A 10,756-nucleotide genomic window follows, 5' to 3' on the forward strand; every position below is an offset into this window, starting at 1 on the left:
TGTTAGACTGATCATGTCGTTGAATGATTGGGGCTTTTTCTTCAGAGCTATATTCTTACATCTGATTCATCCTTTTCTTTGATTAACTGGAGCCTCAGGCGGGTAGGAAAAGCTACAGGATACTTTGCTTTTTGTGAGTTAAAAAAAAATTAGGCAGCAAACATGGTTCAGGCCAGCATAGTGCGACGTGTACCAGGAATCGGCTCGTCCGAGCCACGATTCACGGCTCAGACCTCAGGACGAAAGCTTTTCCTCTGATCCTCCCTGAGGATGGCCTTTCTCCTCTCGGAACTGGATTTGATTTTCTTTCTTTCTTTCTTTCTTTTAAAGTCTTTATTGAATTTGTTACAATATTGCTCCTGTTTTATGTTTTGGTTTTTGGGCTGCGAGGCATGTGGGATCTTAGCTCCCTGACCAGGTATCGAACCCGCACCCCCTGCTTGGAATGTGAAATCTTAACCACTGGACCTCCAAGGAAGTCCCTGATTTTCTTCTTTTTATTCCTTTCAACCTTCCTCTCTTACTCTAAGATACTCCAGAATGCCCAATTTCTCCTCTCACTTATGTTAGTGTTTGGTTTCTCAGAAGCACTCCTTTTGGGGCGTTTCAGCACACGAATTTGACTAAGTTTCTTTCAGACTCAGAATTTTCTCCATAAAACCTTTCCTTTAGTCCTTATTCCTGCTTCTTTTTATCTTTGACCAGACCTCCATCTGCTTTGGATATAATACAAATGAGAGGCAATCCATTCCAGAAACCGGTTTTTGTCTAAAATGTTTCGTTACTGTCCCGACGCCTTACACCGTCTGACCTCCTTATTCAGTCATTTTCACTCACATGATTTGTGAGCCAAGTTTTTTTCTGTCTCCTCAACAACTACAGTCTTAACCTGTCCTGTTAATCCTTTTCGTCACTTTCATTCCTCCCTTTTTCTGGAAGTTACCTTGTTTCCCTTATTGGATTTATTTTAAGTCTTTTGACTCTCGATTGCTAACTCCAGTTGCAAAATTATAGTTAAAAATTATTATGCACCTGGCGTGCTGGAGAGGACCGGGCATCTGCTGCCTGTGAGCGGCGTGTGGCTGGTCCTTCTGCCCTGGTCCCATGGTGGGTTTTCCAACCTCTTGCGATGGGAGGAGTTAGCCTGTAACCGCAGACATTCAGAATGCCCCCAAACTGCAGAGGCCAACAGGTCCCAAGCTGAACCCTGGAAGCAGCGTCGAGAGGAACCAGCAGCGTCTGTCCCGCTGTCCATCCTCTCCTTACCACGTCTTTGAAAATGTGGTCTGGTGAGCGCTGAACATTTCCTGCCAATCTTCGGCTCAGCCACGCGGTGTGACCCTAAGAGCCATCATTAGATCCCCCTGCCCGTCCAAATGTCGTGTTCTGGCCCCTGCTCTGTGCCAGGACCTGCCAGACAGGGGAGAAGGAAGGCCCCGGGCCCGGCCACAGAGGAAAGGACTGGGGGTCCCGGCTTGTCCCCGAGATGCCCTCGTCTTCCAGACGAGGAAGCAGGGGCCTGGGGAGGCTGAAGGAGTCACCTGTTGGTCGAGGAACTGGGGTCGGCATGCGATGCTGACACGAGGAAGAAATCAGGAAGCGGAAGGGACAGATAGTTCAGGGATAACGGGTTTCCAGCCTATGCATGCTTCCTCCCCAGCGTGTGTACTGGATTTAAATCCGCAGGAAGTGTTGTCGCAAGAGTTCAGGGCTGCTGGTGAGGGGAGGGCTGAATGCAGCCCCAGAGCAGAAGGGGAGGGGGTGTCATGCCTCTGGGAGCATCGCTGGTTTGCGTGAGTCCTGATTTTTCAGGTGGCCTTAGTGACAGTTGACAAGGGGGGTGGCTTCTGTCATGGCCTGACCAAGGGCTGCTGCGGCTGCAGGGAGAGAAGACAGCGTGGAAGACCGTCCCCATCCAGGGGGAGCCAGGAGCTCCCTGTCCATTTTTGAAAAGTCCTTGGCAGCCAGGCTTACAGAAAAGCCAGCCGCGGACTGAGGGCTCCCGGGGACAGCACTGCCCTCCAGCCCCGCCCCAGACAGCCAGCTGGTTTCCTGGGTGAGAGCTGGGTTTTCTTGTAGTGAGAATCAGCGGGGAAGGAACAGAGGTGCAAAGTTAACCTGAAGCAGTGACAGGAGCCCCTCGTCATGTGACCTCAGGCTGCAGGGGGGCCCCCTGAGGGACAGGCTTGAGGAAGAGTCTCCACCCCACATCTGCCAAGTACCAGCTCCGTGACCTCGGACGAGTGATTCCACCACCTGTACTCGGGCATCTCAGTAGTACCCACCCTTGCCCACCTGGGCATCCGGGGGTAAGAGACCATCCCGTCCAGGGTCAGGCACAGCACGTGGGGCTCGGGGCCCCAGGGAATGGGGCTAAAGGACGATTCCTGCCCGTCCCTGCAGGTGGTTTCCTGTTCTTTCTTCTTCTGTCTGCAGTTACACATCTTGGGAGCCGCCCACACACAGTGCCCAGTTAGCCAGCAGCGCAGGAAAAGCAAGTCAGACATCAGAGCGAAGAGAATCGTGCTATTGCGCCTTCCCTCCTGTGCATTCGGCGTTTCAGCTCTTGTTCTGGTGTCACGTGCAGCCAGGCTCACAATCTCGTCATCGTGTGATGCTGCTCTGGGGACGGGAGTTCAGGGGTTAGTCAGCACTGATGGAGCCCGGCCCCGGGCACGCGAGGAGCGAGGGTTGTGAGGACGGCGGTTTGACTCTGGAAGTGAGTCGTCTTGCGGGGGTGGGGGGGAGTGAGAACATTACCCGAGGGACAAGGCTGGCGTTGGCCGAGAATTGATTTCCCCAGAGGAGATACTTGCTGACCCCCTGTACACGCGTTTCACAGGCAGATCCACTGCATCTGGTCTGAATGACGTGGGCCCTGCTGGGGGGGTGGGGGGGAGGAGGATAAGCTCTCTTCAAATGGCCTTGGCAGGAAGATGGGAGAGAAGTGGCGAGGCTGACTTCCACGCGCCCAGTTCCTGGAGATCTTGGTGGGGGGGGTGGGCGGGTGAGCAGGTGGGGGAGGGAGACTGAAATAATCTATCGTGCAATGTGGACATTTCTTGCAAGACAGTTTTTGGGCTCAAACATCATCCATTGCCTACATGTGCTCTCCTGGCCTCCACTCCAGCCCTGGGGGGGTGAAAGGACTGAGCTGAACGAGTCCCCGTCCTCTCATTCCCCTTGGCCGGTGACTGCTCTAGAAGCAGCCGTGTGAGACTGTGCGGCCGTTGATATATCAGCAGAAGTCTGTGGGTGGAGCTTCCAGGAAAACTTGCATTCTTCTGTGAAAAAGGGATAAATAAATGTGGCCGGGGCTGCTAGTTCCTCCCTTCTTTCTTCTTGGGATGTGGATGTAATGCCTGGAGATGCATAGCCATGTTGAGGTCATGAGGCTACAACGTGCAGAAGTGGCAGATACCGAGCTCCGCTCTCTGACAGCATCATTGCACAGCTGCACAGGCCAACCTCCAGGCTTATTAGGTGGGAAAAAGAGGCCATCTCTTACTAGCCCCTCATTCCCTCCTAAATAACAATTTCCTTAAGGATTTTTTTAAATTCTAAAAATAATATTATTTTAAAGTCTATTAACAAAAAAATATTCAGTGAAGGAGTTTTGGGAAAGTGCAAAAAAAAAAACACAGAAAAGAAAATAAAAACTTTCTTCAAACACCTAGACATCCATGTTTAACATTTTGTTGTCTGTCTTCTCCTACATTTTAAATGTATGTGTGTTTTTAAAACAAATTTGGGATCATGGTGTTTTTTTTTAAGGATTTATTTATCTATTTTATTTATTTTTGGCTGCATCAGGTCTTAGTTGCGACATGTGGGACCTTCATTGAGGCATGCGGGATCTTTTGTTGTGGCGCCCAGGCTTCTCTATGGTTGTGGCGTGTGGGTTTTCTCTTCTCTAGTTGTGGCATGCAGGTTGGGCGGGTGGGCTCTGGAGTTGTGGCGTGTGGGCTCCAGGGTGCGTGGGCTCTGTAGTTTGTGGCACGCAGGCACTCTAGTTGAGGCGCATGGGCTCAGTAGTTGTGGCACGTGGACTTTAGTTGCCCCACAGCATGTGGGATCTCAGTTCCCTGACCAGGAATCGAACCCGCGTCCCCTGTATTGCAAGGCAGACTCTTTACCACTGGACCACCAGAGAAGTCCCGATCACGTTGTTTTGTAAACTGGTTTTTTTCCTCTTAACAACTTGCCGTGAATGGCTTCCCATATAAGCTAATATTCACTTACAACATGGTTTTCGATAAAAGGATGCATGCAAAAAACAAACAAACAAAACCACCCTAAACTAAACCAAAGAGAAAAAACAGCAAATTGCCGCAAAAAGGCCAATAATAGCCAAGATTCTTTGAGGGACAAGGCACCCTGAGAAGCCTGCAGGATTTTGGGAATCACAGTGATGGCAGGGAACCTTTGGGGACCATTTTTACTGAAATGAAGCAATTTTCACTTCCTCTGGGATTCTTGTTTTTTAAGCTGTCTGGGAATCTCATTTCAGCCTCTTAAACACTTTAAAAAGGAAAATGGTTTATTATTGGTTCCCTGTCACCTCTTTCTGCCAAAGGGCCAAGACACTAGATCTTAACAGTGACATATATCTGTACACACACCCACGGGTACAATGGGCTGTGTGCCCAGGTCTCCATCAGAGCCATTCTGCTCCACACCTGAGAGCCAGCGCCCAGCAAGTATGCTCTTTGACGGTGGCCTCTGCCTGATGGCTGGTGTTTCGACTGAGTTCTGAGCAGACCTGTCCTTGTTTTCATGCTCGTTCCTCCACGATTGCTTCATCAAAGCCTAAACAACCAGTAGGCAATGTGGTGTTACCTTAAAAAGTCACTGGAGAGGGATGCAGGCCCCCCTCTGCCCCCTGCCTGGCTACAACTACACCTGTGATGTCTTCACCTCGATAGGCACCCACGCGAAGCCCCAGCTTTCAAGCAGCAACACTCGGCCTCCCTCCGTGGGCTCAGCGAGACCTGGAAGGGCTTTGAAGGGCATCGTGTCACGCCTTCGTCCGATTTACAAAACAGAAATGTAAACTCAGCTCTACCGGGTGAGTTTATAATCTAAACACACACCCACACGAGAAAGAGAAGATTAGAAATTACGCTCAAGAGCAGGGTTTTTTTTCTTTCTGGAATTAGCAAGCAAGTCATTGGGATTCCCGAATAGGCAACCAAGAGGTCAGTTACCAGGGTAACCAGATAAAACTCTTAAGTTTTGAAATGTGAGAATGTGGTCCAGCAGGCAGAGAGAGTTCATGTGAGCAGTGAGCAGACTGGCACATCGTTCAACGTGCTGTGACGAGCAGTTCCTGGGTGTCCAGGTGCTGGGACGCAGCGGGAAACACAACAAAGTCCCTGCACTCCTGGAGCTCGGATGCCAGGCCAAAGCCGCAGTCCACTTGGCTCCCACGATTAAAATCTATATGATGTATTTTTTTTTTTTAAAGAATTTCTTTTTTTTAATAGTAATCTTTTATTTATTTATTTATTATATTTATTTTTGGCTGTGTTGGATCTTCGTTTCTGTGCGAGGGCTTCCTCTAGTTGCGGCAAGCAGAGGCCACTCTTCATCGCGGTGCGCGGGCCTCTTCACTATCTCGGCCTCTCTTGTTGCGGAGCACAGGCTCCAGACGCGCAGGCTCAGTAGTTGTGGCTCACGGGCCTAGTTGCTCCGTGGCATGTGGGATCTTCCCAGACCAGGGCTCGAACCCGTGTCCCCTGCATTGGCAGGTGGATTCTTAACCACTGTGCCACCAGGGAAGCCCCTATATGATGTATTTTTAACTTTGAAGTATCACATACATCCAGAAAGGTGCATGAGACACGCAGTGTACAGCCTGGTCGATGTGCATAAAGCAGACACACCCACGTACCCAGCACCTCGACCAAGAGACAGGACTTGAGCAGCATCTTGGAAGCCGCTCTGTCACAGTCTCCCCGGGAGTAAGCACCCCTGACTTCTGACGCCATCATAGACTCGTTTCATCTGCTTTCGAACTTTCAATAAGTGAAATCCTAAAGCAGGTCCTTCTCCCCTGGCTTCTTTGTTCAGCATTATGTTTGTGAGATGAACCATGTGGGGTGAGTAGGTGTAATTGTCATTGATGTAAAGTGAACTGTTACGTGAATACCCCTCTGTTTGTCCATCCACGGTGGCCGAGCAGTTAGGAAGTTCCGGCTCTGGGGCTGTTACGGGACTCGGTGTCCAGCTGCCCCCTGGGAGTGCGGGCGCTGGGCCACAGCTGCGCCTGCAGGCGGCTTCCCGGTGGCTTATTCCGGCTTCCGCTCACATCAGCGGCTCCGCACCCTCGCCAGCACGTGACACCGCCTGTGCTTTTCACATTCACCACCTTGGAGGTGTGTCTCTGTATTGTCTTCCACAGCCTTTTACAACACAGGCTGGGGATAGGTAACAGGAGAAAGGTGTCATGGCAGGTTGTGATGTCCAGAAATGGCGGTCACCGTCTCCCCTGGGACCCCCTGAAAAATGGTGGGCAATCACTGTGTTAGCTATTGTCTTGTTCTTGACTCAGGGAGAATATGGTGCATGTTTTACTGTTAAGTGGGAGATTTGCTGTAGGTTTTTGGTAAAAACTGCGAGTTAAGGAAATTTCCATCTATTTTAAGTGACTAAGTTCTTAGTGATTTTCCTAATAAACTTCTTTCATTGATAAGTGTAACTTCAGTTCAATAGACGATCTTTTGACTAGAAATGACCCAGATTCTGTCGCTGGTGACTGGATCAAGAAAGACCAGTTTGCCCCCACGCAACCGAATTCTCCCTGAGACTGGAATTCTCAAATTGTTGCTGAGTTTGAGGAGCAGCTGCAAAGCCGAGCAGGGAAACCCTGCCGGGGGCATCGCCTCTGCTCACTCCTTGTGTAAAACCCTATCTCGTAACGCTTTGACCATCAGCATCTTCATTTGTAAACGATGGAGCTGGACCAGGGTTCTGGCCATAAGGTCCTTGGCTGTGAGTCTCTGAGGCTATAAAGGGGACAATAAACTGGAAGGTAATACGTATTTAAACCCCAAATAGTTATTCGGTGGTGGGATTGTGGGTGCTGTTTATTTTGAAAAGATCTTAGTGTGATTATATGGCCTTTTTCATAAAGGAGAGAGTGTGCCATGGGCCGTATGTTTTCACCACAAAAGGTACACATAACACTCTGTTCTGCCGGAGAAGAAAGAACCAGGAAAACTGGATTTAACAGTCAGTCTGGAGGATTACTGAGGGGTGAATATCCATGGCTGACCTTCTGAGGCCCAGCTGTGGGCTCTGTTTTTCCCTGTTTTGGGGGCTTAAGCAAACTGTCCTTTGACAGGAAAACAGAAGCCCCGCGAACTGGGCTGTTGCAGAACTGTACCAAACTGATTGGAAAAGTCAGCTTCTGCCTGATTTACCGAAGTCTTTTTGACCCTGGTGCAGCCACCAGCAACCAGCAGTCAGCAAATGGCAGTCTGCTGCGCGGCATGCAGGATCTTAGTTCCCTGACCAGGGATCGAACCCGCGCCCCCTGCAGTGGAAGCTCGGAGTCCTAACCACTGGACCACCAGGGAAATCCCCCTGTCTGGGTTTCTTATGAGCCACGGTACATGGGATAGACTATGGGGCAGCAGAAAGTTATTCTGAAAACTTGGTCAAGAACATTTGTTCCAATCCTCTAGCTGCCTGTCACTGCAAGATCTTGGCCAAATGCTCACAGATCCTGAAGCTGGACAGACCGGGTTCAAATCCCAGGGGCACCACTTACCAGCTGTGTGACCTGGGTACATACATGACCTCTATTTCTTCCTGAGTAAACCTGGAATAATAACAAACATATCTAGCTCAGAGGGCTTGTATAGGTTAACTGAATTAATCCATGAAAAGAGCACAGTAAATGTTCAATAAGTTTAGCAGTGGTGATGGTGATGAAGAGGATGATGATGGTAGTGATTATGATGGTGACAATGATAGTGATGGTGATGGTGGTGATGGGGATGATGGTGATGATGATGGAGGTGGGGGTGTTATCACAATCATGGTGACAATGAAAACGATGATGGTGATGGTGGTGATGGTGATGGTGTTGGTGATGGTGATGATGATTATGACGGTGATGATGATTATGACGGTGATGATGGTGGTGATGGTGATGATGGTGATGGTGATGTTGGTGATGGTGATGATGGTGATGGTGATGTTGGTGATGGTGATGGTGATGATGATGGTGATGATGATGATGATGATGGTGATGGTGATGATGGTGATGGTGGTGATGATGGTGATGATGGTGATGGTGGTGATGATTATGACGGTGATGATGGTGGTGTTGGTGATGATGGTGATGGTGATGATGATTATGACGGTGATGATGGTGATGGTGATGATGGTGATGGTGGTGATGATGATGATGATGGTGATGATGATGATGGTGATGATGGTGATGGTGGTGATGATTATGACGGTGATGATGGTGATGGTGATGATGGTGATGGTGGTGATGATGATGGTGATGATGATGATGGTGATGATGGTGATGGTGGTGATGATGATGATGGTGATGATGGTGATGGTGATGATGGTGATGGTGATGATGGTGATGGTGGTGATGATGGTGATGATGATGTTGGTGATGGTGATGGTGGTAATGATGGTGATGATGGTGATGGTGATGATGATTATGATGGTGATGATGGTGATGGTGATGGTGGTGATGGTGATGATGGTGATGGTGGTGATGATGATGACGGTGATGATGGTGATGGTGATGATGGTGATGGTGGTGATGATGATGATGATGATGATGATGGTGATGATGATGATGGTGATGATGGTGATGGTGGTGATGATGGTGATGATGATGACGGTGATGATGGTGATGGTGATGATGGTGATGGTGGTGATGATGATGATGATGGTGATGATGGTGATGATGGTGATGATGATGATGGTGATGATGGTGATGGTGATGATGGTGATGGTGATGATGGTGATGGTGATGATGATTATGATGGTGATGATGGTGATGGTGATGGTGGTGATGGTGATGATGGTGATGGTGGTGATGATGATGACGGTGATGATGGTGATGGTGATGATGGTGATGGTGGTGATGATGATGATGATGATGATGATGGTGATGGTGATGATGGTGATGGTGGTGATGATGATGACGGTGATGATGGTGATGGTGATGGTGGTGATGGTGGTGATGATGATGGTGGTGATGATGATGGTGATGGTTGTGGTGACCGGTTTGTGTTGGTCTCAGACTATTGGCTGGGAATGCCAGGGGTGCTCGCCTTGTCCTGCACTGCTTGTGGCGAGCCCCCAGAAACATTTCCCCTTTTGGAACCAGTGTTGTGGCTGGACCAGCCCCTGTGGTTCTTTTTATGATGGCAAGATACACCTCAGCAATAACCATCAGGGAACTTTGAAAAAGCAAGGTTTATTACTCACAAAAGTCCTGGAAGGTACCCAGCGAGGTGAGAGAGAGAGAGAGAGAGGGCACAGGCCTGAGGTTCTACAGTTATTGGGGTTGAGGGTGGGGTACCTAGGGTTTTGCAGCTTTATTCTTTGTTGACAAATTGAAAACATAAGAGCGAGAATTAGGGTGTTGGGAAGGAAAAGTGGGGTCACTCAAGCAGCCAGTTATCTGGGTCACCTAGGGCTTTCTAAAAGGAGAACTTCATGGGCGGGGTGGCCTGGCTCTTTATATGCTTGCGTAGCTGGTAACTGTGTCACACAGCTGGCAATATGTTTATTCGAGATGGATGTCTCTGAAATGAAAGCCTCGGCAATCAAAAGCTTATTGTCAGGCACTTACTTTACAGCGAGGGTGGCGATTAGTATGAACACATTTTGGCCTATTTTTACATCAGTCTCTAAGGCCTGTTCCAGGAGGTCTTCTATGAAATCTTTTATCATCCAGAGAATCAACCCAAAGATATCAGCTGCAGGACCACATGTCAGCAGGACCCTGGGGTCCCCTCTTCCAGCCTCAGTTTAGCTTTTGTAGCTCACGTAGGCTGCAGAGCAAGCAGCCCAGGCCTGCCTTCTACGATTGCTTGCAGCCCTGCAGATGTTGAACTGAGCTGTGATATCTCAGTCGGGCAGAACCACCTGTACTTCAGGGCTAGAGATGTGCAGAACAGTGACCCACGGGCCCCTGCCTCTCTCCAAAGAGTGGATCTCCTCCCTACCTTCGTGGACAAAGCGCCACCTCCCTGGGCACCTGGTGTATTAGCAGGTCGACTCCCAGAAGGCCCAGATGCTGTCTGCTTCAGAGTCAGTGCTCTGCGATCACACAGCAGAACTTGCGGCGTCCTCCCTCTTCTCCAGCGAGGCCTGTCTCCTAGAGCCAGCTGGGTGATGACACTGGCCTGCGCTCTACCCTCTGGTCCTCTCGGGGGTGCTGCAAAGCCGGGGCTGGTTTTATTACTCTGTCTGTGGCTGAAGCCGAGAGTCAGAGGCCTGAGCAGCAGTGGCCGCAGCCCCGTGACGGCCCTCACCGCCCCTCAGTCCTCTTTTTCCACTTCCGGCCACGTTGGGACCCGCTCTGGCTTCCAATGCCCCGGCCTTGCTCCTCCCGAGAGCCGGCCCTGTGGAAGGGGGGCGGGCTGCCGAGGACTCTAGGTGGGGAGAGGTGTCCTGGCTGAGTCGGGGCACGGCTGCCGGTCGAGACCCTCCAGTTCTCAGGAGCAGCGTCCTTCCCAGCGCTTCTGACGTCCTCGCTTCGTTGTGGGGAGAT

This window comes from Balaenoptera physalus (genome assembly GCF_965194825.1).
Source record: "Balaenoptera physalus genome assembly, chromosome: 20".
NCBI classification, from domain to species: Eukaryota; Metazoa; Chordata; class Mammalia; order Artiodactyla; family Balaenopteridae; genus Balaenoptera; species Balaenoptera physalus.